Raw genomic sequence first — 22,283 nt, 5'->3', positions numbered from 1 at the left:
GTCCAACGCGCCACATTGGTTCCCGAATGGGAGGGTGCATTTCCTACGCCACGTCTGACATTGCGTCTTAAATTTTCTAAAACTGACATAATTCCATCCTACCGAAAAAAGAAACAGGTTTCGCAGCGAGGTTCTTTGAGATATTGCTAGAGATTGAAGTCTCTGGAGCTCTTTCCTCGCACGTCAGATTGGCCGAGCGGTCTAAGGCGCCAGATTTAAGCTCTGGTTCCCGTAAGGGAGCGTGGGTGCGAACCACACATTTGACAATGCATTTTAAACATTCTGAAACTAACATACTCCCTTGATCTTTCAGAACAAGTAAATTATGCAGAAACACGCCATGCAGATTTAACTAGAGACGACAGTGACAGCCCGAGCGGTCGAAAAGAAATAGCGGAACATACTTTTCCTGCGTCGAGGTGTAGCTCTTCTCACGGACGTCTCCGTTGTTGTTGTGCTGTGGCCCTGGGTTCCAAGCGACAGCGAGAAAACCTCAACAGCAACGCATACGTGTTTAAATGAATCGAAAGGCCTTAATAAAGATAGATGAAACGGTGGCTCAGGTGCTGGAGTTCTGAAGCGGCCGTATTGCGTGGGCAGTAAGCTCACTAAGTTAGTGTGTCATGCTAACAACGGGAAGGCTATGGGTTAGATCCCACCAAGGGCTATTCCATATTGCTTCCCTAAAAGGCAGCGCGAGAGACTGCCAGGCAAATCCCAAGTGATCTGTACAAGGACTAGGATGTCCGCACGTCTGGAAACGTTCTCGCCGACTTGTGTGCCACGCTGGCGACACGGGTTCTCGTCCGATCACCGAAGTTAAGCAGCGTTTTTACGTGCTTAGTACACGGCTCGGTGGCTAACTAAGAAGTCTGCGTGCTGTTGGATTCTTTAATTTTGCCTTTTCCCTTAGTTTTCGGTGTTGCTGCGAGGTAATGATACGGTCCAGCACGCCTACCCCTCTCTTGCCTCTCGGGACGCAAATTCGCGAACCTGCGGCCACAGTCAAATGAAAGGGTCCGTTGTGCGTTTGTCGAGTTGGTCTCTCCCAGTCGTTTCTAGCGCCTATCCTCTACATATACGCCCATTTGCAAGCGTCAGCTTTCGCGTCAGCCGAGCAAAGTCGAGACAAGTCGACACATGGGGACACACGATGCTGTGAATTGCAATCCGTACTAGCCTAGGCGGAGCGGGACGAGTGGCGAAGGAAAACCATTCTTAACACGACAGTTCGGAAATTCGACGATCGCGAGCGTTGGAAACACTCTCCTGAGTAAAGAAGACAACTTCCGTGCGGTGTCCGGGTTTCGAACCCGGGTCAGCTACTTGGGAAGCAATCATGCTGACCGACACACCACCACCGCCTTCTGCTACGCGCTGCTTGCGCCGTGATGTGTCGCCTTCCCTCCTGGCGCCAGAGGCCGAAGGCAATCTCGCTGTAGGCGCTCAACGCCGAGTGGAAGGCGAGCACATCGGAACCCGTTTTCCTGGTGCTGCTAGGGCCATATACTGAAACTGAGCGCAGAACTAACTTTTACTGAAGAATCTGCCCTTTAATGCACATCAGGGCGAACACGAAATTTCTAATATGAAGTACTCACTGACGATCCAAAGACGTTTCAGTATGTACGCGTCGGTACCACCGGGGCAGTGCCTAAGTATTGTAAAGTGAAGGACGACAGCTTGAGCCTCACGGGAAGTATTTCATTGGCTTCCCACGAGTGCGTAATGCACAGCGTGGCTGTTGCTAGGAAACGGCCTTATTTGCCGTTGGCTAATATCTAGTTTTCTTTGCATCATTGTGAAAATGTTCCTATTACTAAATACAGTTTTGCTAGTTACAGTTCAAACTGGAAACGACGGAAGAATGCGGTCCAACGCGCCACATTGGTTCCCGAAAGGGAGGGTGCATTTCCTACGCCACGTCTGACATTGCGTCTTAAATTTTCTAAAACTGACATAATTCCATCCTACCGAAAAAAGAAACAGGTTTCGCAGCGAGGTTCTTTGAGATATTGCTAGAGATTGAAGTCTCTGGAGCTCTTTCCTCGCACGTCAGATTGGCCGAGCGGTCTAAGGCGCCAGATTTAAGCTCTGGTTCCCGTAAGGGAGCGTGGGTTCGAACCACACATTTGACAATGCATTTTAAACATTCTGAAACTAACATACTCCCTTGATCTTTCAGAACAAGTAAATTATGCAGAAACACGCCATGCAGATTTAACTAGAGACGACAGTGACAGCCCGAGCGGTCGAAAAGAAATAGCGGAACATACTTTTCCTGCGTCGAGGTGTAGCTCTTCTCACGGACGTCTCCGTTGTTGTTGTGCTGTGGCCCTGGGTTCCAAGCGACAGCGAGAAAACCTCAACAGCAACGCATACGTGTTTAAATGAATCGAAAGGCCTTAATAAAGATAGATGAAACGGTGGCTCAGGTGCTGGAGTTCTGAAGCGGCCGTATTGCGTGGGCAGTAAGCTCACTAAGTTAGTGTGTCATGCTAACAACGGGAAGGCTATGGGTTAGATCCCACCAAGGGCTATTCCATATTGCTTCCCTAAAAGGCAGCGCGAGAGACTGCCAGGCAAATCCCAAGTGATCTGTACAAGGACTAGGATGTCCGCACGTCTGGAAACGTTCTCGCCGACTTGTGTGCCACGCTGGCGACACGGGTTCTCGTCCGATCACCGAAGTTAAGCAGCGTTTTTACGTGCTTAGTACACGGCTCGGTGGCTAACTAAGAAGTCTGCGTGCTGTTGGATTCTTTAATTTTGCCTTTTCCCTTAGTTTTCGGTGTTGCTGCGAGGTAATGATACGGTCCAGCACGCCTACCCCTCTCTTGCCTCTCGGGACGCAAATTCGCGAACCTGCGGCCACAGTCAAATGAAAGGGTCCGTTGTGCGTTTGTCGAGTTGGTCTCTCCCAGTCGTTTCTAGCGCCTATCCTCTACATATACGCCCATTTGCAAGCGTCAGCTTTCGCGTCAGCCGAGCAAAGTCGAGACAAGTCGACACATGGGGACACACGATGCTGTGAATTGCAATCCGTACTAGCCTAGGCGGAGCGGGACGAGTGGCGAAGGAAAACCATTCTTAACACGACAGTTCGGAAATTCGACGATCGCGAGCGTTGGAAACACTCTCCTGAGTAAAGAAGACAACTTCCGTGCGGTGTCCGGGTTTCGAACCCGGGTCAGCTACTTGGGAAGCAATCATGCTGACCGACACACCACCACCGCCTTCTGCTACGCGCTGCTTGCGCCGTGATGTGTCGCCTTCCCTCCTGGCGCCAGAGGCCGAAGGCAATCTCGCTGTAGGCGCTCAACGCCGAGTGGAAGGCGAGCACATCGGAACCCGTTTTCCTGGTGCTGCTAGGGCCATATACTGAAACTGAGCGCAGAACTAACTTTTACTGAAGAATCTGCCCTTTAATGCACATCAGGGCGAACACGAAATTTCTAATATGAAGTACTCACTGACGATCCAAAGACGTTTCAGTATGTACGCGTCGGTACCACCGGGGCAGTGCCTAAGTATTGTAAAGTGAAGGACGACAGCTTGAGCCTCACGGGAAGTATTTCATTGGCTTCCCACGAGTGCGTAATGCACAGCGTGGCTGTTGCTAGGAAACGGCCTTATTTGCCGTTGGCTAATATCTAGTTTTCTTTGCATCATTGTGAAAATGTTCCTATTACTAAATACAGTTTTGCTAGTTACAGTTCAAACTGGAAACGACGGAAGAATGCGGTCCAACGCGCCACATTGGTTCCCGAAAGGGAGGGTGCATTTCCTACGCCACGTCTGACATTGCGTCTTAAATTTTCTAAAACTGACATAATTCCATCCTACCGAAAAAAGAAACAGGTTTCGCAGCGAGGTTCTTTGAGATATTGCTAGAGATTGAAGTCTCTGGAGCTCTTTCCTCGCACGTCAGATTGGCCGAGCGGTCTAAGGCGCCAGATTTAAGCTCTGGTTCCCGTAAGGGAGCGTGGGTTCGAACCACACATTTGACAATGCATTTTAAACATTCTGAAACTAACATACTCCCTTGATCTTTCAGAACAAGTAAATTATGCAGAAACACGCCATGCAGATTTAACTAGAGACGACAGTGACAGCCCGAGCGGTCGAAAAGAAATAGCGGAACATACTTTTCCTGCGTCGAGGTGTAGCTCTTCTCACGGACGTCTCCGTTGTTGTTGTGCTGTGGCCCTGGGTTCCAAGCGACAGCGAGAAAACCTCAACAGCAACGCATACGTGTTTAAATGAATCGAAAGGCCTTAATAAAGATAGATGAAACGGTGGCTCAGGTGATGGAGTTCTGAAGCGGCCGTATAGCTTGGGCAGTAAGCTCACTAAGTTAGTGTGTCATGCTAACAACGGGAAGGCTATGGGTTAGATCCCACCAAGGGCTATTCCATATTGCTTCCCTAAAAGGCAGCGCGAGAGACTGCCAGGCAAATCCCAAGTGATCTGTACAAGGACTAGGATGTCCGCACGTCTGGAAACGTTCTCGCCGACTTGTGTGCCACGCTGACGACACGGGTTCTCGTCCGATCACCGAAGTTAAGCAGCGTTTTTACGTGCTTAGTACACGGCTCGGTGGCTAACTAGGAAGTCTGCGTGCTGTTGGATTCTTTAATTTTGCCTTTTCCCTTAGTTTTCGGTGTTGCTGCGAGGTAATGATACGGTCCAGCACGCTGACCCCTCTCTTGCCTCTCGGGACGCAAATTCGCGAACCTGCGGCCACAGTCAAATGAAAGGGTCCGTTGTGCGTTTGTCGAGTTGGTCTCTCCCAGTCGTTTCTAGCGCCTGTCCTCTACATATACGCCCATTTGCAAGCGTCAGCTTTCGCGTCAGCCGAGCAAAGTCGAGACAAGTCGACACATGGGGACACACGATGCTGTGAATTGCAATCCGTACTAGCCTACGCGGAGCGGGACGAGTGGCGAAGGAAAACCATTCGTAACACGACAATTCGGAAATTCGACGATCGCGAGCGTTGGAAACACTCTCCTGAGTAAAGAAGACAACTTCCGTGCGGTGTCCGGGTTTCGAACCCGGGTCAGCTACTTGGGAAGCAATCATGCTGACCGACACACCACCACCGCCTTCTGCTACGCGCTGCTTGCGCCGTGATGTGTCGCCTTCCCTCCTGGCGCCAGAGGCCGAAGCCAATCTCGCTGTAGGCGCTCAACGCCGAGTGGAAGGCGAGCACATCTGAACCCGTTTTCCTGGTGCTGCTAGGGCCATATACTGAAACTGAGCGCAGAACTAACTTTTACTGAAGAATCTGCCCTTTAATGCACATCAGGGCGAACACGAAATTTCTAATATGAAGTACTCACTGACGATCCAAAGACGTTTCAGTATGTACGCGTCGGTACCACCGGGGCAGTGCCTAAGTATTGTAAAGTGAAGGACGACAGTTTGAGCCTCACGGGAAGTATATCATTGGCTTCCCACGAGTGCGTAATGCACAGCGTGGCTGTTGCTAGGAAACGGCCTTATTTGCCGTTGGCTAATATCTAGTTTTCTTTGCATCATTGTGAAAATGTTCCTATTACTAAATACAGTTTTGCTAGTTACAGTTCAAACTGGAAACGACGGAAGAATGCGGTCCAACGCGCCACATTGCTTCCCGAAAGGGAGGGTGCATTTCCTACGCCACGTCTGACATTGCGTCTTAAATTTTCTAAAACTGACATAATTCCATCCTACCGAAAAAAGAAACAGGTTTCGCAGCGAGGTTCTTTGAGATATTGCTAGAGATTGAAGTCTCTGGAGCTCTTTCCTCGCACGTCAGATTGGCCGAGCGGTCTAAGGCGCCAGATTTAAGCTCTGGTTCCCGTAAGGGAGCGTGGGTGCGAACCACACATCTGACAATGCATTTTAAACATTCTGAAACTAACATACTCCCTTGATCTTTCAGAACAAGTAAATTATGCAGAAACACGCCATGCAGATTTAACTAGAGACGACAGTGACAGCCCGAGCGGTCGAAAAGAAATAGCGGAACATACTTTTCCTGCGTCGAGGTGTAGCTCTTCTCACGGACGTCTCCGTTGTTGTTGTGCTGTGGCCCTGGGTTCCAAGCGACAGCGAGAAAACCTCAACAGCAACGCATACGTGTTTAAATGAATCGAAAGGCCTTAATAAAGATAAATGAAACGGTGGCTCAGGTGCTGGAGTTCTGAAGCGGCCGTATAGCTTGGGCAGTAAGCTCACTAAGTTAGTGTGTCATGCTAACAACGGGAAGGCTATGGGTTAGATCCCACCAAGGGCTATTCCATATTGCTTCCCTAAAAGGCAGCGCGAGAGACTGCCAGGCAAATCCCAAGTGATCTGTACAAGGACTAGGATGTCCGCACGTCTGGAAACGTTCTCGCCGACTTGTGTGCCACGCTGACGACACGGGTTCTCGTCCGATCACCGAAGTTAAGCAGCGTTTTTACGTGCTTAGTACACGGCTCGGTGGCTAACTAGGAAGTCTGCGTGCTGTTGGATTCTTTAATTTTGCCTTTTCCCTTAGTTTTCGGTGTTGCTGCGAGGTAATGATACGGTCCAGCACGCTGACCCCTCTCTTGCCTCTCGGGACGCAAATTCGCGAACCTGCGGCCACAGTCAAATGAAAGGGTCCGTTGTGCGTTTGTCGAGTTGGTCTCTCCCAGTCGTTTCTAGCGCCTGTCCTCTACATATACGCCCATTTGCAAGCGTCAGCTTTCGCGTCAGCCGAGCAAAGTCGAGACAAGTCGACACATGGGGACACACGATGCTGTGAATTGCAATCCGTACTAGCCTAGGCGGAGCGGGACGAGTGGCGAAGGAAAACCATTCGTAACACGACAGTTCGGAAATTCGACGATCGCGAGCGTTGGAAACACTCTCCTGAGTAAAGAAGACAACTTCCGTGCGGTGTCCGGGTTTCGAACCCGGGTCAGCTACTTGGGAAGCAATCATGCTGACCGACACACCACCACCGCCTTCTGCTACGCGCTGCTTGCGCCGTGATGTGTCGCCTTCCCTCCTGGCGCCAGAGGCCGAAGGCAATCTCGCTGTAGGCGCTCAACGCCGAGTGGAAGGCGAGCACATCTGAACCCGTTTTCCTGGTGCTGCTAGGGCCATATACTGAAACTGAGCGCAGAACTAACTTTTACTGAAGAATCTGCCCTTTAATGCACATCAGGGCGAACACGAAATTTCTAATATGAAGTACTCACTGACGATCCAAAGACGTTTCAGTATGTACGCGTCGGTACCACCGGGGCAGTGCCTAAGTATTGTAAAGTGAAGGACGACAGTTTGAGCCTCACGGGAAGTATTTCATTGGCTTCCCACGAGTGCGTAATGCACAGCGTGGCTGTTGCTAGGAAACGGCCTTATTTGCCGTTGGCTAATATCTAGTTTTCTTTGCATCATTGTGAAAATGTTCCTATTACTAAATACAGTTTTGCTAGTTACAGTTCAAACTGGAAACGACGGAAGAATGCGGTCCAACGCGCCACATTGGTTCCCGAATGGGAGGGTGCATTTCCTACGCCACGTCTGACATTGCGTCTTAAATTTTCTAAAACTGACATAATTCCATCCTACCGAAAAAAGAAACAGGTTTCGCAGCGAGGTTCTTTGAGATATTGCTAGAGATTGAAGTCTCTGGAGCTCTTTCCTCGCACGTCAGATTGGCCGAGCGGTCTAAGGCGCCAGATTTAAGCTCTGGTTCCCGTAAGGGAGCGTGGGTGCGAACCACACATTTGACAATGCATTTTAAACATTCTGAAACTAACATACTCCCTTGATCTTTCAGAACAAGTAAATTATGCAGAAACACGCCATGCAGATTTAACTAGAGACGACAGTGACAGCCCGAGCGGTCGAAAAGAAATAGCGGAACATACTTTTCCTGCGTCGAGGTGTAGCTCTTCTCACGGACGTCTCCGTTGTTGTTGTGCTGTGGCCCTGGGTTCCAAGCGACAGCGAGAAAACCTCAACAGCAACGCATACGTGTTTAAATGAATCGAAAGGCCTTAATAAAGATAGATGAAACGGTGGCTCAGGTGCTGGAGTTCTGAAGCGGCCGTATTGCGTGGGCAGTAAGCTCACTAAGTTAGTGTGTCATGCTAACAACGGGAAGGCTATGGGTTAGATCCCACCAAGGGCTATTCCATATTGCTTCCCTAAAAGGCAGCGCGAGAGACTGCCAGGCAAATCCCAAGTGATCTGTACAAGGACTAGGATGTCCGCACGTCTGGAAACGTTCTCGCCGACTTGTGTGCCACGCTGGCGACACGGGTTCTCGTCCGATCACCGAAGTTAAGCAGCGTTTTTACGTGCTTAGTACACGGCTCGGTGGCTAACTAAGAAGTCTGCGTGCTGTTGGATTCTTTAATTTTGCCTTTTCCCTTAGTTTTCGGTGTTGCTGCGAGGTAATGATACGGTCCAGCACGCCTACCCCTCTCTTGCCTCTCGGGACGCAAATTCGCGAACCTGCGGCCACAGTCAAATGAAAGGGTCCGTTGTGCGTTTGTCGAGTTGGTCTCTCCCAGTCGTTTCTAGCGCCTATCCTCTACATATACGCCCATTTGCAAGCGTCAGCTTTCGCGTCAGCCGAGCAAAGTCGAGACAAGTCGACACATGGGGACACACGATGCTGTGAATTGCAATCCGTACTAGCCTAGGCGGAGCGGGACGAGTGGCGAAGGAAAACCATACTTAACACGACAGTTCGGAAATTCGACGATCGCGAGCGTTGGAAACACTCTCCTGAGTAAAGAAGACAACTTCCGTGCGGTGTCCGGGTTTCGAACCCGGGTCAGCTACTTGGGAAGCAATCATGCTGACCGACACACCACCACCGCCTTCTGCTACGCGCTGCTTGCGCCGTGATGTGTCGCCTTCCCTCCTGGCGCCAGAGGCCGAAGGCAATCTCGCTGTAGGCGCTCAACGCCGAGTGGAAGGCGAGCACATCGGAACCCGTTTTCCTGGTGCTGCTAGGGCCATATACTGAAACTGAGCGCAGAACTAACTTTTACTGAAGAATCTGCCCTTTAATGCACATCAGGGCGAACACGAAATTTCTAATATGAAGTACTCACTGACGATCCAAAGACGTTTCAGTATGTACGCGTCGGTACCACCGGGGCAGTGCCTAAGTATTGTAAAGTGAAGGACGACAGCTTGAGCCTCACGGGAAGTATTTCATTGGCTTCCCACGAGTGCGTAATGCACAGCGTGGCTGTTGCTAGGAAACGGCCTTATTTGCCGTTGGCTAATATCTAGTTTTCTTTGCATCATTGTGAAAATGTTCCTATTACTAAATACAGTTTTGCTAGTTACAGTTCAAACTGGAAACGACGGAAGAATGCGGTCCAACGCGCCACATTGGTTCCCGAAAGGGAGGGTGCATTTCCTACGCCACGTCTGACATTGCGTCTTAAATTTTCTAAAACTGACATAATTCCATCCTACCGAAAAAAGAAACAGGTTTCGCAGCGAGGTTCTTTGAGATATTGCTAGAGATTGAAGTCTCTGGAGCTCTTTCCTCGCACGTCAGATTGGCCGAGCGGTCTAAGGCGCCAGATTTAAGCTCTGGTTCCCGTAAGGGAGCGTGGGTTCGAACCACACATTTGACAATGCATTTTAAACATTCTGAAACTAACATACTCCCTTGATCTTTCAGAACAAGTAAATTATGCAGAAACACGCCATGCAGATTTAACTAGAGACGACAGTGACAGCCCGAGCGGTCGAAAAGAAATAGCGGAACATACTTTTCCTGCGTCGAGGTGTAGCTCTTCTCACGGACGTCTCCGTTGTTGTTGTGCTGTGGCCCTGGGTTCCAAGCGACAGCGAGAAAACCTCAACAGCAACGCATACGTGTTTAAATGAATCGAAAGGCCTTAATAAAGATAGATGAAACGGTGGCTCAGGTGATGGAGTTCTGAAGCGGCCGTATAGCTTGGGCAGTAAGCTCACTAAGTTAGTGTGTCATGCTAACAACGGGAAGGCTATGGGTTAGATCCCACCAAGGGCTATTCCATATTGCTTCCCTAAAAGGCAGCGCGAGAGACTGCCAGGCAAATCCCAAGTGATCTGTACAAGGACTAGGATGTCCGCACGTCTGGAAACGTTCTCGCCGACTTGTGTGCCACGCTGACGACACGGGTTCTCGTCCGATCACCGAAGTTAAGCAGCGTTTTTACGTGCTTAGTACACGGCTCGGTGGCTAACTAGGAAGTCTGCGTGCTGTTGGATTCTTTAATTTTGCCTTTTCCCTTAGTTTTCGGTGTTGCTGCGAGGTAATGATACGGTCCAGCACGCTGACCCCTCTCTTGCCTCTCGGGACGCAAATTCGCGAACCTGCGGCCACAGTCAAATGAAAGGGTCCGTTGTGCGTTTGTCGAGTTGGTCTCTCCCAGTCGTTTCTAGCGCCTGTCCTCTACATATACGCCCATTTGCAAGCGTCAGCTTTCGCGTCAGCCGAGCAAAGTCGAGACAAGTCGACACATGGGGACACACGATGCTGTGAATTGCAATCCGTACTAGCCTACGCGGAGCGGGACGAGTGGCGAAGGAAAACCATTCGTAACACGACAATTCGGAAATTCGACGATCGCGAGCGTTGGAAACACTCTCCTGAGTAAAGAAGACAACTTCCGTGCGGTGTCCGGGTTTCGAACCCGGGTCAGCTACTTGGGAAGCAATCATGCTGACCGACACACCACCACCGCCTTCTGCTACGCGCTGCTTGCGCCGTGATGTGTCGCCTTCCCTCCTGGCGCCAGAGGCCGAAGCCAATCTCGCTGTAGGCGCTCAACGCCGAGTGGAAGGCGAGCACATCTGAACCCGTTTTCCTGGTGCTGCTAGGGCCATATACTGAAACTGAGCGCAGAACTAACTTTTACTGAAGAATCTGCCCTTTAATGCACATCAGGGCGAACACGAAATTTCTAATATGAAGTACTCACTGACGATCCAAAGACGTTTCAGTATGTACGCGTCGGTACCACCGGGGCAGTGCCTAAGTATTGTAAAGTGAAGGACGACAGTTTGAGCCTCACGGGAAGTATATCATTGGCTTCCCACGAGTGCGTAATGCACAGCGTGGCTGTTGCTAGGAAACGGCCTTATTTGCCGTTGCCTAATATCTAGTTTTCTTTGCATCATTGTGAAAATGTTCCTATTACTAAATACAGTTTTGCTAGTTACAGTTCAAACTGGAAACGACGGAAGAATGCGGTCCAACGCGCCACATTGCTTCCCGAAAGGGAGGGTGCATTTCCTACGCCACGTCTGACATTGCGTCTTAAATTTTCTAAAACTGACATAATTCCATCCTACCGAAAAAAGAAACAGGTTTCGCAGCGAGGTTCTTTGAGATATTGCTAGAGATTGAAGTCTCTGGAGCTCTTTCCTCGCACGTCAGATTGGCCGAGCGGTCTAAGGCGCCAGATTTAAGCTCTGGTTCCCGTAAGGGAGCGTGGGTGCGAACCACACATCTGACAATGCATTTTAAACATTCTGAAACTAACATACTCCCTTGATCTTTCAGAACAAGTAAATTATGCAGAAACACGCCATGCAGATTTAACTAGAGACGACAGTGACAGCCCGAGCGGTCGAAAAGAAATAGCGGAACATACTTTTCCTGCGTCGAGGTGTAGCTCTTCTCACGGACGTCTCCGTTGTTGTTGTGCTGTGGCCCTGGGTTCCAAGCGACAGCGAGAAAACCTCAACAGCAACGCATACGTGTTTAAATGAATCGAAAGGCCTTAATAAAGATAAATGAAACGGTGGCTCAGGTGCTGGAGTTCTGAAGCGGCCGTATAGCTTGGGCAGTAAGCTCACTAAGTTAGTGTGTCATGCTAACAACGGGAAGGCTATGGGTTAGATCCCACCAAGGGCTATTCCATATTGCTTCCCTAAAAGGCAGCGCGAGAGACTGCCAGGCAAATCCCAAGTGATCTGTACAAGGACTAGGATGTCCGCACGTCTGGAAACGTTCTCGCCGACTTGTGTGCCACGCTGACGACACGGGTTCTCGTCCGATCACCGAAGTTAAGCAGCGTTTTTACGTGCTTAGTACACGGCTCGGTGGCTAACTGGGAAGTCTGCGTGCTGTTGGATTCTTTAATTTTGCCTTTTCCCTTAGTTTTCGGTGTTGCTGCGAGGTAATGATACGGTCCAGCACGCTGACCCCTCTCTTGCCTCTCGGGACGCAAATTCGCGAACCTGCGGCCACAGTCAAATGAAAGGGTCCGTTGTGCGTTTGTCGAGTTGGTCTCTCCCAGTCGTTTCTAGCGCCTGTCCTCGACATACACGCCCATTTGCAAGCGTCAGCTTTCGCGTCAGCCGAGCAAAGTCGAGACAAGTCGACACATGGGGACACACGATGCTGTGAATTGCAATCCGTACTAGCCTACGCGGAGCGGGACGAGTGGCGAAGGAAAACCATTCGTAACACGACAATTCGGAAATTCGACGATCGCGAGCGTTGGAAACACTCTCCTGAGTAAAGAAGACAACTTCCGTGCGGTGTCCGGGTTTCGAACCCGGGTCAGCTACTTGGGAAGCAATCATGCTGACCGACACACCACCACCGCCTTCTGCTACGCGCTGCTTGCGCCGTGATGTGTCGCCTTCCCTCCTGGCGCCAGAGGCCGAAGCCAATCTCGCTGTAGGCGCTCAACGCCGAGTGGAAGGCGAGCACATCTGAACCCGTTTTCCTGGTGCTGCTAGGGCCATATACTGAAACTGAGCGCAGAACTAACTTTTACTGAAGAATCTGCCCTTTAATGCACATCAGGGCGAACACGAAATTTCTAATATGAAGTACTCACTGACGATCCAAAGACGTTTCAGTATGTACGCGTCGGTACCACCGGGGCAGTGCCTAAGTATTGTAAAGTGAAGGACGACAGTTTGAGCCTCACGGGAAGTATTTCATTGGCTTCCCACGAGTGCGTAATGCACAGCGTGGCTGTTGCTAGGAAACGGCCTTATTTGCCGTTGGCTAATATCTAGTTTTCTTTGCATCATTGTGAAAATGTTCCTATTACTAAATACAGTTTTGCTAGTTACAGTTCAAACTGGAAACGACGGAAGAATGCGGTCCAACGCGCCACATTGGTTCCCGAAAGGGAGGGTGCATTTCCTACGCCACGTCTGACATTGCGTCTTAAATTTTCTAAAACTGACATAATTCCATCCTACCGAAAAAAGAAACAGGTTTCGCAGCGAGGTTCTTTGAGATATTGCTAGAGATTGAAGTCTCTGGAGCTCTTTCCTCGCACGTCAGATTGGCCGAGCGGTCTAAGGCGCCAGATTTAAGCTCTGGTTCCCGTAAGGGAGCGTGGGTGCGAACCACACATCTGACAATGCATTTTAAACATTCTGAAACTAACATACTCCCTTGATCTTTCAGAACAAGTAAATTATGCAGAAACACGCCATGCAGATTTAACTAGAGACGACAGTGACAGCCCGAGCGGTCGAAAAGAAATAGCGGAACATACTTTTCCTGCGTCGAGGTGTAGCTCTTCTCACGGACGTCTCCGTTGTTGTTGTGCTGTGGCCCTGGGTTCCAAGCGACAGCGAGAAAACCTCAACAGCAACGCATACGTGTTTAAATGAATCGAAAGGCCTTAATAAAGATAGATGAAACGGTGGCTCAGGTGCTGGAGTTCTGAAGCGGCCGTATAGCTTGGGCAGTAAGCTCACTACGTTAGTGTGTCATGCTAACAACGGGAAGGCTATGGGTTAGATCCCACCAAGGGCTATTCCATATTGCTTCCCTAAAAGGCAGCGCGAGAGACTGCCAGGCAAATCCCAAGTGATCTGTACAAGGACTAGGATGTCCGCACGTCTGGAAACGTTCTCGCCGACTTGTGTGCCACGCTGACGACACGGGTTCTCGTCCGATCACCGAAGTTAAGCAGCGTTTTTACGTGCTTAGTACACGGCTCGGTGGCTAACTAGGAAGTCTGCGTGCTGTTGGATTCTTTAATTTTGCCTTTTCCCTTAGTTTTCGGTGTTGCTGCGAGGTAATGATACGGTCCAGCACGCTGACCCCTCTCTTGCCTCTCGGGACGCAAATTCGCGAACCTGCGGCCACAGTCAAATGAAAGGGTCCGTTGTGCGTTTGTCGAGTTGGTCTCTCCCAGTCGTTTCTAGCGCCTGTCCTCGACATATACGCCCATTTGCAAGCGTCAGCTTTCGCGTCAGCCGAGCAAAGTCGAGACAAGTCGACACATGGGGACACACGATGCTGTGAATTGCAATCCGTACTAGCCTACGCGGAGCGGGACGAGTGGCGAAGGAAAACCATTCGTAACACGACAATTCGGAAATTCGACGATCGCGAGCGTTGGAAACACTCTCCTGAGTAAAGAAGACAACTTCCGTGCGGTGTCCGGGTTTCGAACCCGGGTCAGCTACTTGGGAAGCAATCATGCTGACCGACACACCACCACCGCCTTCTGCTACGCGCTGCTTGCGCCGTGATGTGTCGCCTTCCCTCCTGGCGCCAGAGGCCGAAGCCAATCTCGCTGTAGGCGCTCAACGCCGAGTGGAAGGCGAGCACATCTGAACCCGTTTTCCTGGTGCTGCTAGGGCCATATACTGAAACTGAGCGCAGAACTAACTTTTACTGAAGAATCTGCCCTTTAATGCACATCAGGGCGAACACGAAATTTCTAATATGAAGTACTCACTGACGATCCAAAGACGTTTCAGTATGTACGCGTCGGTACCACCGGGGCAGTGCCTAAGTATTGTAAAGTGAAGGACGACAGTTTGAGCCTCACGGGAAGTATTTCATTGGCTTCCCACGAGTGCGTAATGCACAGCGTGGCTGTTGCTAGGAAACGGCCTTATTTGCCGTTGGCTAATATCTAGTTTTCTTTGCATCATTGTGAAAATGTTCCTATTACTAAATACAGTTTTGCTAGTTACAGTTCAAACTGGAAACGACGGAAGAATGCGGTCCAACGCGCCACATTGGTTCCCGAAAGGGAGGGTGCATTTCCTACGCCACGTCTGACATTGCGTCTTAAATTTTCTAAAACTGACATAATTCCATCCTACCGAAAAAAGAAACAGGTTTCGCAGCGAGGTTCTTTGAGATATTGCTAGAGATTGAAGTCTCTGGAGCTCTTTCCTCGCACGTCAGATTGGGCGAGCGGTCTAAGGCGCCAGATTTAAGCTCTGGTTCCCGTAAGGGAGCGTGGGTGCGAACCACACATCTGACAATGCATTTTAAACATTCTGAAACTAACATACTCCCTTGATCTTTCAGAACAAGTAAATTATGCAGAAACACGCCATGCAGATTTAACTAGAGACGACAGTGACAGCCCGAGCGGTCGAAAAGAAATAGCGGAACATACTTTTCCTGCGTCGAGGTGTAGCTCTTCTCACGGACGTCTCCGTTGTTGTTGTGCTGTGGCCCTGGGTTCCAAGCGACAGCGAGAAAACCTCAACAGCAACGCATACGTGTTTAAATGAATCGAAAGGCCTTAATAAAGATAGATGAAACGGTGGCTCAGGTGCTGGAGTTCTGAAGCGGCCGTATAGCTTGGGCAGTAAGCTCACTAAGTTAGTGTGTCATGCTAACAACGGGAAGGCTATGGGTTAGATCCCACCAAGGGCTATTCCATATTGCTTCCCTAAAAGGCAGCGCGAGAGACTGCCAGGCAAATCCCAAGTGATCTGTACAAGGACTAGGATGTCCGCACGTCTGGAAACGTTCTCGCCGACTTGTGTGCCACGCTGACGACACGGGTTCTCGTCCGATCACCGAAGTTAAGCAGCGTTTTTACGTGCTTAGTACACGGCTCGGTGGCTAACTAGGAAGTCTGCGTGCTGTTGGATTCTTTAATTTTGCCTTTTCCCTTAGTTTTCGGTGTTGCTGCGAGGTAATGATACGGTCCAGCACGCTGACCCCTCTCTTGCCTCTCGGGACGCAAATTCGCGAACCTGCGGCCACAGTCAAATGAAAGGGTCCGTTGTGCGTTTGTCGAGTTGGTCTCTCCCAGTCGTTTCTAGCGCCTGTCCTCGACATATACGCCCATTTGCAAGCGTCAGCTTTCGCGTCAGCCGAGCAAAGTCGAGACAAGTCGACACATGGGGACACACGATGCTGTGAATTGCAATCCGTACTAGCCTACGCGGAGCGGGACGAGTGGCGAAGGAAAACCATTCGTAACACGACAATTCGGAAATTCGACGATCGCGAGCGTTGGAAACACTCTCCTGAGTAAAGAAGACAACTTCCGTGCGGTGTCCGGGTTTCGAACCCGGGTCAGCTACTTGGGAAGCAATCATGCTGACCGACACACCACCACCGCCTTCTGCTACGCGCTGCTTGCGCCGTGATGTGTCGCCTTCCCTCCTGGCGCCAGAGGCCGAAGCCAATCTCGCTGTAGGCGCTCAACGCCGAGTGGAAGGCGAGCACATCTGAACCCGTTTTCCTGGTGCTGCTAGGGCCATATACTGAAACTGAGCGCAGAACTAACTTTTACTGAAGAATCTGCCCTTTAATGCACATCAGGGCGAACACGAAATTTCTAATATGAAGTACTCACTGACGATCCAAAGACGTTTCAGTATGTACGCGTCGGTACCACCGGGGCAGTGCCTAAGTATTGTAAAGTGAAGGACGACAGTTTGAGCCTCACGGGAAGTATTTCATTGGCTTCCCACGAGTGCGTAATGCACAGCGTGGCTGTTGCTAGGAAACGGCCTTATTTGCCGTTGGCTAATATCTAGTTTTCTTTGCATCATTGTGAAAATGTTCCTATTACTAAATACAGTTTTGCTAGTTACAGTTCAAACTGGAAACGACGGAAGAATGCGGTCCAACGCGCCACATTGGTTCCCGAAAGGGAGGGTGCATTTCCTACGCCACGTCTGACATTGCGTCTTAAATTTTCTAAAACTGACATAATTCCATCCTACCGAAAAAAGAAACAGGTTTCGCAGCGAGGTTCTTTGAGATATTGCTAGAGATTGAAGTCTCTGGAGCTCTTTCCTCGCACGTCAGATTGGGCGAGCGGTCTAAGGCGCCAGATTTAAGCTCTGGTTCCCGTAAGGGAGCGTGGGTGCGAACCACACATCTGACAATGCATTTTAAACATTCTGAAACTAACATACTCCCTTGATCTTTCAGAACAAGTAAATTATGCAGAAACACGCCATGCAGATTTAACTAGAGACGACAGTGACAGCCCGAGCGGTCGAAAAGAAATAGCGGAACATACTTTTCCTGCGTCGAGGTGTAGCTCTTCTCACGGACGTCTCCGTTGTTGTTGTGCTGTGGCCCTGGGTTCCAAGCGACAGCGAGAAAACCTCAACAGCAACGCATACGTGTTTAAATGAATCGAAAGGCCTTAATAAAGATAGATGAAACGGTGGCTCAGGTGCTGGAGTTCTGAAGCGGCCGTATAGCTTGGGCAGTAAGCTCACTAAGTTAGTGTGTCATGCTAACAACGGGAAGGCTATGGGTTAGATCCCACCAAGGGCTATTCCATATTGCTTCCCTAAAAGGCAGCGCGAGAGACTGCCAGGCAAATCCCAAGTGATCTGTACAAGGACTAGGATGTCCGCACGTCTGGAAACGTTCTCGCCGACTTGTGTGCCACGCTGACGACACGGGTTCTCGTCCGATCACCGAAGTTAAGCAGCGTTTTTACGTGCTTAGTACACGGCTCGGTGGCTAACTAGGAAGTCTGCGTGCTGTTGGATTCTTTAATTTTGCCTTTTCCCTTAGTTTTCGGTGTTGCTGCGAGGTAATGATACGGTCCAGCACGCTGACCCCTCTCTTGCCTCTCGGGACGCAAATTCGCGAACCTGCGGCCACAGTCAAATGAAAGGGTCCGTTGTGCGTTTGTCGAGTTGGTCTCTCCCAGTCGTTTCTAGCGCCTGTCCTCGACATATACGCCCATTTGCAAGCGTCAGCTTTCGCGTCAGCCGAGCAAAGTCGAGACAAGTCGACACATGGGGACACACGATGCTGTGAATTGCAATCCGTACTAGCCTACGCGGAGCGGGACGAGTGGCGAAGGAAAACCATTCGTAACACGACAATTCGGAAATTCGACGATCGCGAGCGTTGGAAACACTCTCCTGAGTAAAGAAGACAACTTCCGTGCGGTGTCCGGGTTTCGAACCCGGGTCAGCTACTTGGGAAGCAATCATGCTGACCGACACACCACCACCGCCTTCTGCTACGCGCTGCTTGCGCCGTGATGTGTCGCCTTCCCTCCTGGCGCCAGAGGCCGAAGCCAATCTCGCTGTAGGCGCTCAACGCCGAGTGGAAGGCGAGCACATCTGAACCCGTTTTCCTGGTGCTGCTAGGGCCATATACTGAAACTGAGCGCAGAACTAACTTTTACTGAAGAATCTGCCCTTTAATGCACATCAGGGCGAACACGAAATTTCTAATATGAAGTACTCACTGACGATCCAAAGACGTTTCAGTATGTACGCGTCGGTACCACCGGGGCAGTGCCTAAGTATTGTAAAGTGAAGGACGACAGTTTGAGCCTCACGGGAAGTATTTCATTGGCTTCCCACGAGTGCGTAATGCACAGCGTGGCTGTTGCTAGGAAACGGCCTTATTTGCCGTTGGCTAATATCTAGTTTTCTTTGCATCATTGTGAAAATGTTCCTATTACTAAATACAGTTTTGCTAGTTACAGTTCAAACTGGAAACGACGGAAGAATGCGGTCCAACGCGCCACATTGGTTCCCGAAAGGGAGGGTGCATTTCCTACGCCACGTCTGACATTGCGTCTTAAATTTTCTAAAACTGACATAATTCCATCCTACCGAAAAAAGAAACAGGTTTCGCAGCGAGGTTCTTTGAGATATTGCTAGAGATTGAAGTCTCTGGAGCTCTTTCCTCGCACGTCAGATTGGGCGAGCGGTCTAAGGCGCCAGATTTAAGCTCTGGTTCCCGTAAGGGAGCGTGGGTGCGAACCACACATCTGACAATGCATTTTAAACATTCTGAAACTAACATACTCCCTTGATCTTTCAGAACAAGTAAATTATGCAGAAACACGCCATGCAGATTTAACTAGAGACGACAGTGACAGCCCGAGCGGTCGAAAAGAAATAGCGGAACATACTTTTCCTGCGTCGAGGTGTAGCTCTTCTCACGGACGTCTCCGTTGTTGTTGTGCTGTGGCCCTGGGTTCCAAGCGACAGCGAGAAAACCTCAACAGCAACGCATACGTGTTTAAATGAATCGAAAGGCCTTAATAAAGATAGATGAAACGGTGGCTCAGGTGCTGGAGTTCTGAAGCGGCCGTATAGCTTGGGCAGTAAGCTCACTAAGTTAGTGTGTCATGCTAACAACGGGAAGGCTATGGGTTAGATCCCACCAAGGGCTATTCCATATTGCTTCCCTAAAAGGCAGCGCGAGAGACTGCCAGGCAAATCCCAAGTGATCTGTACAAGGACTAGGATGTCCGCACGTCTGGAAACGTTCTCGCCGACTTGTGTGCCACGCTGACGACACGGGTTCTCGTCCGATCACCGAAGTTAAGCAGCGTTTTTACGTGCTTAGTACACGGCTCGGTGGCTAACTAGGAAGTCTGCGTGCTGTTGGATTCTTTAATTTTGCCTTTTCCCTTAGTTTTCGGTGTTGCTGCGAGGTAATGATACGGTCCAGCACGCTGACCCCTCTCTTGCCTCTCGGGACGCAAATTCGCGAACCTGCGGCCACAGTCAAATGAAAGGGTCCGTTGTGCGTTTGTCGAGTTGGTCTCTCCCAGTCGTTTCTAGCGCCTGTCCTCGACATATACGCCCATTTGCAAGCGTCAGCTTTCGCGTCAGCCGAGCAAAGTCGAGACAAGTCGACACATGGGGACACACGATGCTGTGAATTGCAATCCGTACTAGCCTACGCGGAGCGGGACGAGTGGCGAAGGAAAACCATTCGTAACACGACAATTCGGAAATTCGACGATCGCGAGCGTTGGAAACACTCTCCTGAGTAAAGAAGACAACTTCCGTGCGGTGTCCGGGTTTCGAACCCGGGTCAGCTACTTGGGAAGCAATCATGCTGACCGACACACCACCACCGCCTTCTGCTACGCGCTGCTTGCGCCGTGATGTGTCGCCTTCCCTCCTGGCGCCAGAGGCCGAAGGCAATCTCGCTGTAGGCGCTCAACGCCGAGTGGAAGGCGAGCACATCTGAACCCGTTTTCCTGGTGCTGCTAGGGCCATATACTGAAACTGAGCGCAGAACTAACTTTTACTGAAGAATCTGCCCTTTAATGCACATCAGGGCGAACACGAAATTTCTAATATGAAGTACTCACTGACGATCCAAAGACGTTTCAGTATGTACGCGTCGGTACCACCGGGGCAGTGCCTAAGTATTGTAAAGTGAAGGACGACAGTTTGAGCCTCACGGGAAGTATTTCATTGGCTTCCCACGAGTGCGTAATGCACAGCGTGGCTGTTGCTAGGAAACGGCCTTATTTGCCGTTGGCTAATATCTAGTTTTCTTTGCATCATTGTGAAAATGTTCCTATTACTAAATACAGTTTTGCTAGTTACAGTTCAAACTGGAAACGACGGAAGAATGCGGTCCAACGCGCCACATTGGTTCCCGAAAGGGAGGGTGCATTTCCTACGCCACGTCTGACATTGCGTCTTAAATTTTCTAAAACTGACATAATTCCATCCTACCGAAAAAAGAAACAGGTTTCGCAGCGAGGTTCTTTGAGATATTGCTAGAGATTGAAGTCTCTGGAGCTCTTTCCTCGCACGTCAGATTGGCCGAGCGGTCTAAGGCGCCAGATTTAAGCTCTGGTTCCCGTAAGGGAGCGTGGGTGCGAACCACACATCTGACAATGCATTTTAAACATTCTGAAACTAACATACTCCCTTGATCTTTCAGAACAAGTAAATTATGCAGAAACACGCCATGCAGATTTAACTAGAGACGACAGTGACAGCCCGAGCGGTCGAAAAGAAATAGCGGAACATACTTTTCCTGCGTCGAGGTGTAGCTCTTCTCACGGACGTCTCCGTTGTTGTTGTGCTGTGGCCCTGGGTTCCAAGCGACAGCGAGAAAACCTCAACAGCAACGCATACGTGTTTAAATGAATCGAAAGGCCTTAATAAAGATAGATGAAACGGTGGCTCAGGTGCTGGAGTTCTGAAGCGGCCGTATTGCGTGGGCAGTAAGCTCACTAAGTTAGTGTGTCATGCTAACAACGGGAAGGCTATGGGTTAGATCCCACCAAGGGCTATTCCATATTGCTTCCCTAAAAGGCAGCGCGAGAGACTGCCAGGCAAATCCCAAGTGATCTGTACAAGGACTAGGATGTCCGCACGTCTGGAAACGTTCTCGCCGACTTGTGTGCCACGCTGACGACACGGGTTCTCGTCCGATCACCGAAGTTAAGCAGCGTTTTTACGTGCTTAGTACACGGCTCGGTGGCTAACTAGGAAGTCTGCGTGCTGTTGGATTCTTTAATTTTGCCTTTTCCCGTAGTTTTCGGTGTTGCTGCGAGGTAATGATACGGTCCAGCACGCTGACCCCTCTCTTGCCTCTCGGGACGCAAATTCGCGAACCTGCGGCCACAGTCAAATGAAAGGGTCCGTTGTGCGTTTGTCGAGTTGGTCTCTCCCAGTCGTTTCTAGCGCCTGTCCTCTACATATACGCCCATTTGCAAGCGTCAGCTTTCGCGTCAGCCGAGCAAAGTCGAGACAAGTCGACACATGGGGACACACGATGCTGTGAATTGCAATCCGTACTAGCCTACGCGGAGCGGGACGAGTGGCGAAGGAAAACCATTCGTAACACGACAATTCGGAAATTCGACGATCGCGAGCGTTGGAAACACTCTCCTGAGTAAAGAAGACAACTTCCGTGCGGTGTCCGGGTTTCGAACCCGGGTCAGCTACTTGGGAAGCAATCATGCTGACCGACACACCACCACCGCCTTCTGCTACGCGCTGCTTGCGCCGTGATGTGTCGCCTTCCCTCCTGGCGCCAGAGGCCGAAGCCAATCTCGCTGTAGGCGCTCAACGCCGAGTGGAAGGCGAGCACATCTGAACCCGTTTTCCTGGTGCTGCTAGGGCCATATACTGAAACTGAGCGCAGAACTAACTTTTACTGAAGAATCTGCCCTTTAATGCACATCAGGGCGAACACGAAATTTCTAATATGAAGTACTCACTGACGATCCAAAGACGTTTCAGTATGTACGCGTCGGTACCACCGGGGCAGTGCCTAAGTATTGTAAAGTGAAGGACGACAGTTTGAGCCT

General features: G+C 50.2%; 9 non-coding genes across 9 annotated transcripts; all 9 read left to right on the top strand.

Annotated features, from left to right (window-relative positions):
* Positions 1–182: 182 nt before the first annotated feature.
* On the top strand, positions 183–266 carry Trnal-uaa. Its single transcript has one exon. It is a non-coding gene; the product is annotated as a tRNA-Leu (tRNA).
* Positions 267–2,054: 1,788 nt separating this feature from the next.
* On the top strand, positions 2,055–2,138 carry Trnal-uaa. Its single transcript has one exon. It is a non-coding gene; the product is annotated as a tRNA-Leu (tRNA).
* Positions 2,139–3,926: 1,788 nt separating this feature from the next.
* On the top strand, positions 3,927–4,010 carry Trnal-uaa. The gene has a single exon. It is a non-coding gene; the product is annotated as a tRNA-Leu (tRNA).
* Positions 4,011–5,798: 1,788 nt separating this feature from the next.
* On the top strand, positions 5,799–5,882 carry Trnal-uaa. Its single transcript has one exon. It is a non-coding gene; the product is annotated as a tRNA-Leu (tRNA).
* Positions 5,883–7,670: 1,788 nt separating this feature from the next.
* Trnal-uaa lies at positions 7,671–7,754 on the top strand. The gene has a single exon. It is a non-coding gene; the product is annotated as a tRNA-Leu (tRNA).
* A 1,788-nt stretch (positions 7,755–9,542) lies between these two features.
* Positions 9,543–9,626, top strand: Trnal-uaa. Its single transcript has one exon. It is a non-coding gene; the product is annotated as a tRNA-Leu (tRNA).
* A 1,788-nt stretch (positions 9,627–11,414) lies between these two features.
* Positions 11,415–11,498, top strand: Trnal-uaa. The gene has a single exon. It is a non-coding gene; the product is annotated as a tRNA-Leu (tRNA).
* A 1,788-nt stretch (positions 11,499–13,286) lies between these two features.
* On the top strand, positions 13,287–13,370 carry Trnal-uaa. The gene has a single exon. It is a non-coding gene; the product is annotated as a tRNA-Leu (tRNA).
* Positions 13,371–20,774: 7,404 nt separating this feature from the next.
* Positions 20,775–20,858, top strand: Trnal-uaa. The gene has a single exon. It is a non-coding gene; the product is annotated as a tRNA-Leu (tRNA).
* The last annotated feature ends 1,425 nt before the right edge of the window (positions 20,859–22,283 follow it).

This window comes from Schistocerca americana, chromosome 7 (assembly GCF_021461395.2).
Source record: "Schistocerca americana isolate TAMUIC-IGC-003095 chromosome 7, iqSchAmer2.1, whole genome shotgun sequence".
Classification (NCBI taxonomy): domain Eukaryota; kingdom Metazoa; phylum Arthropoda; class Insecta; order Orthoptera; family Acrididae; genus Schistocerca; species Schistocerca americana.
Note: the sequence above shows the minus strand (reverse complement) of the source record. Positions and strands in the feature narration are given on the sequence as shown.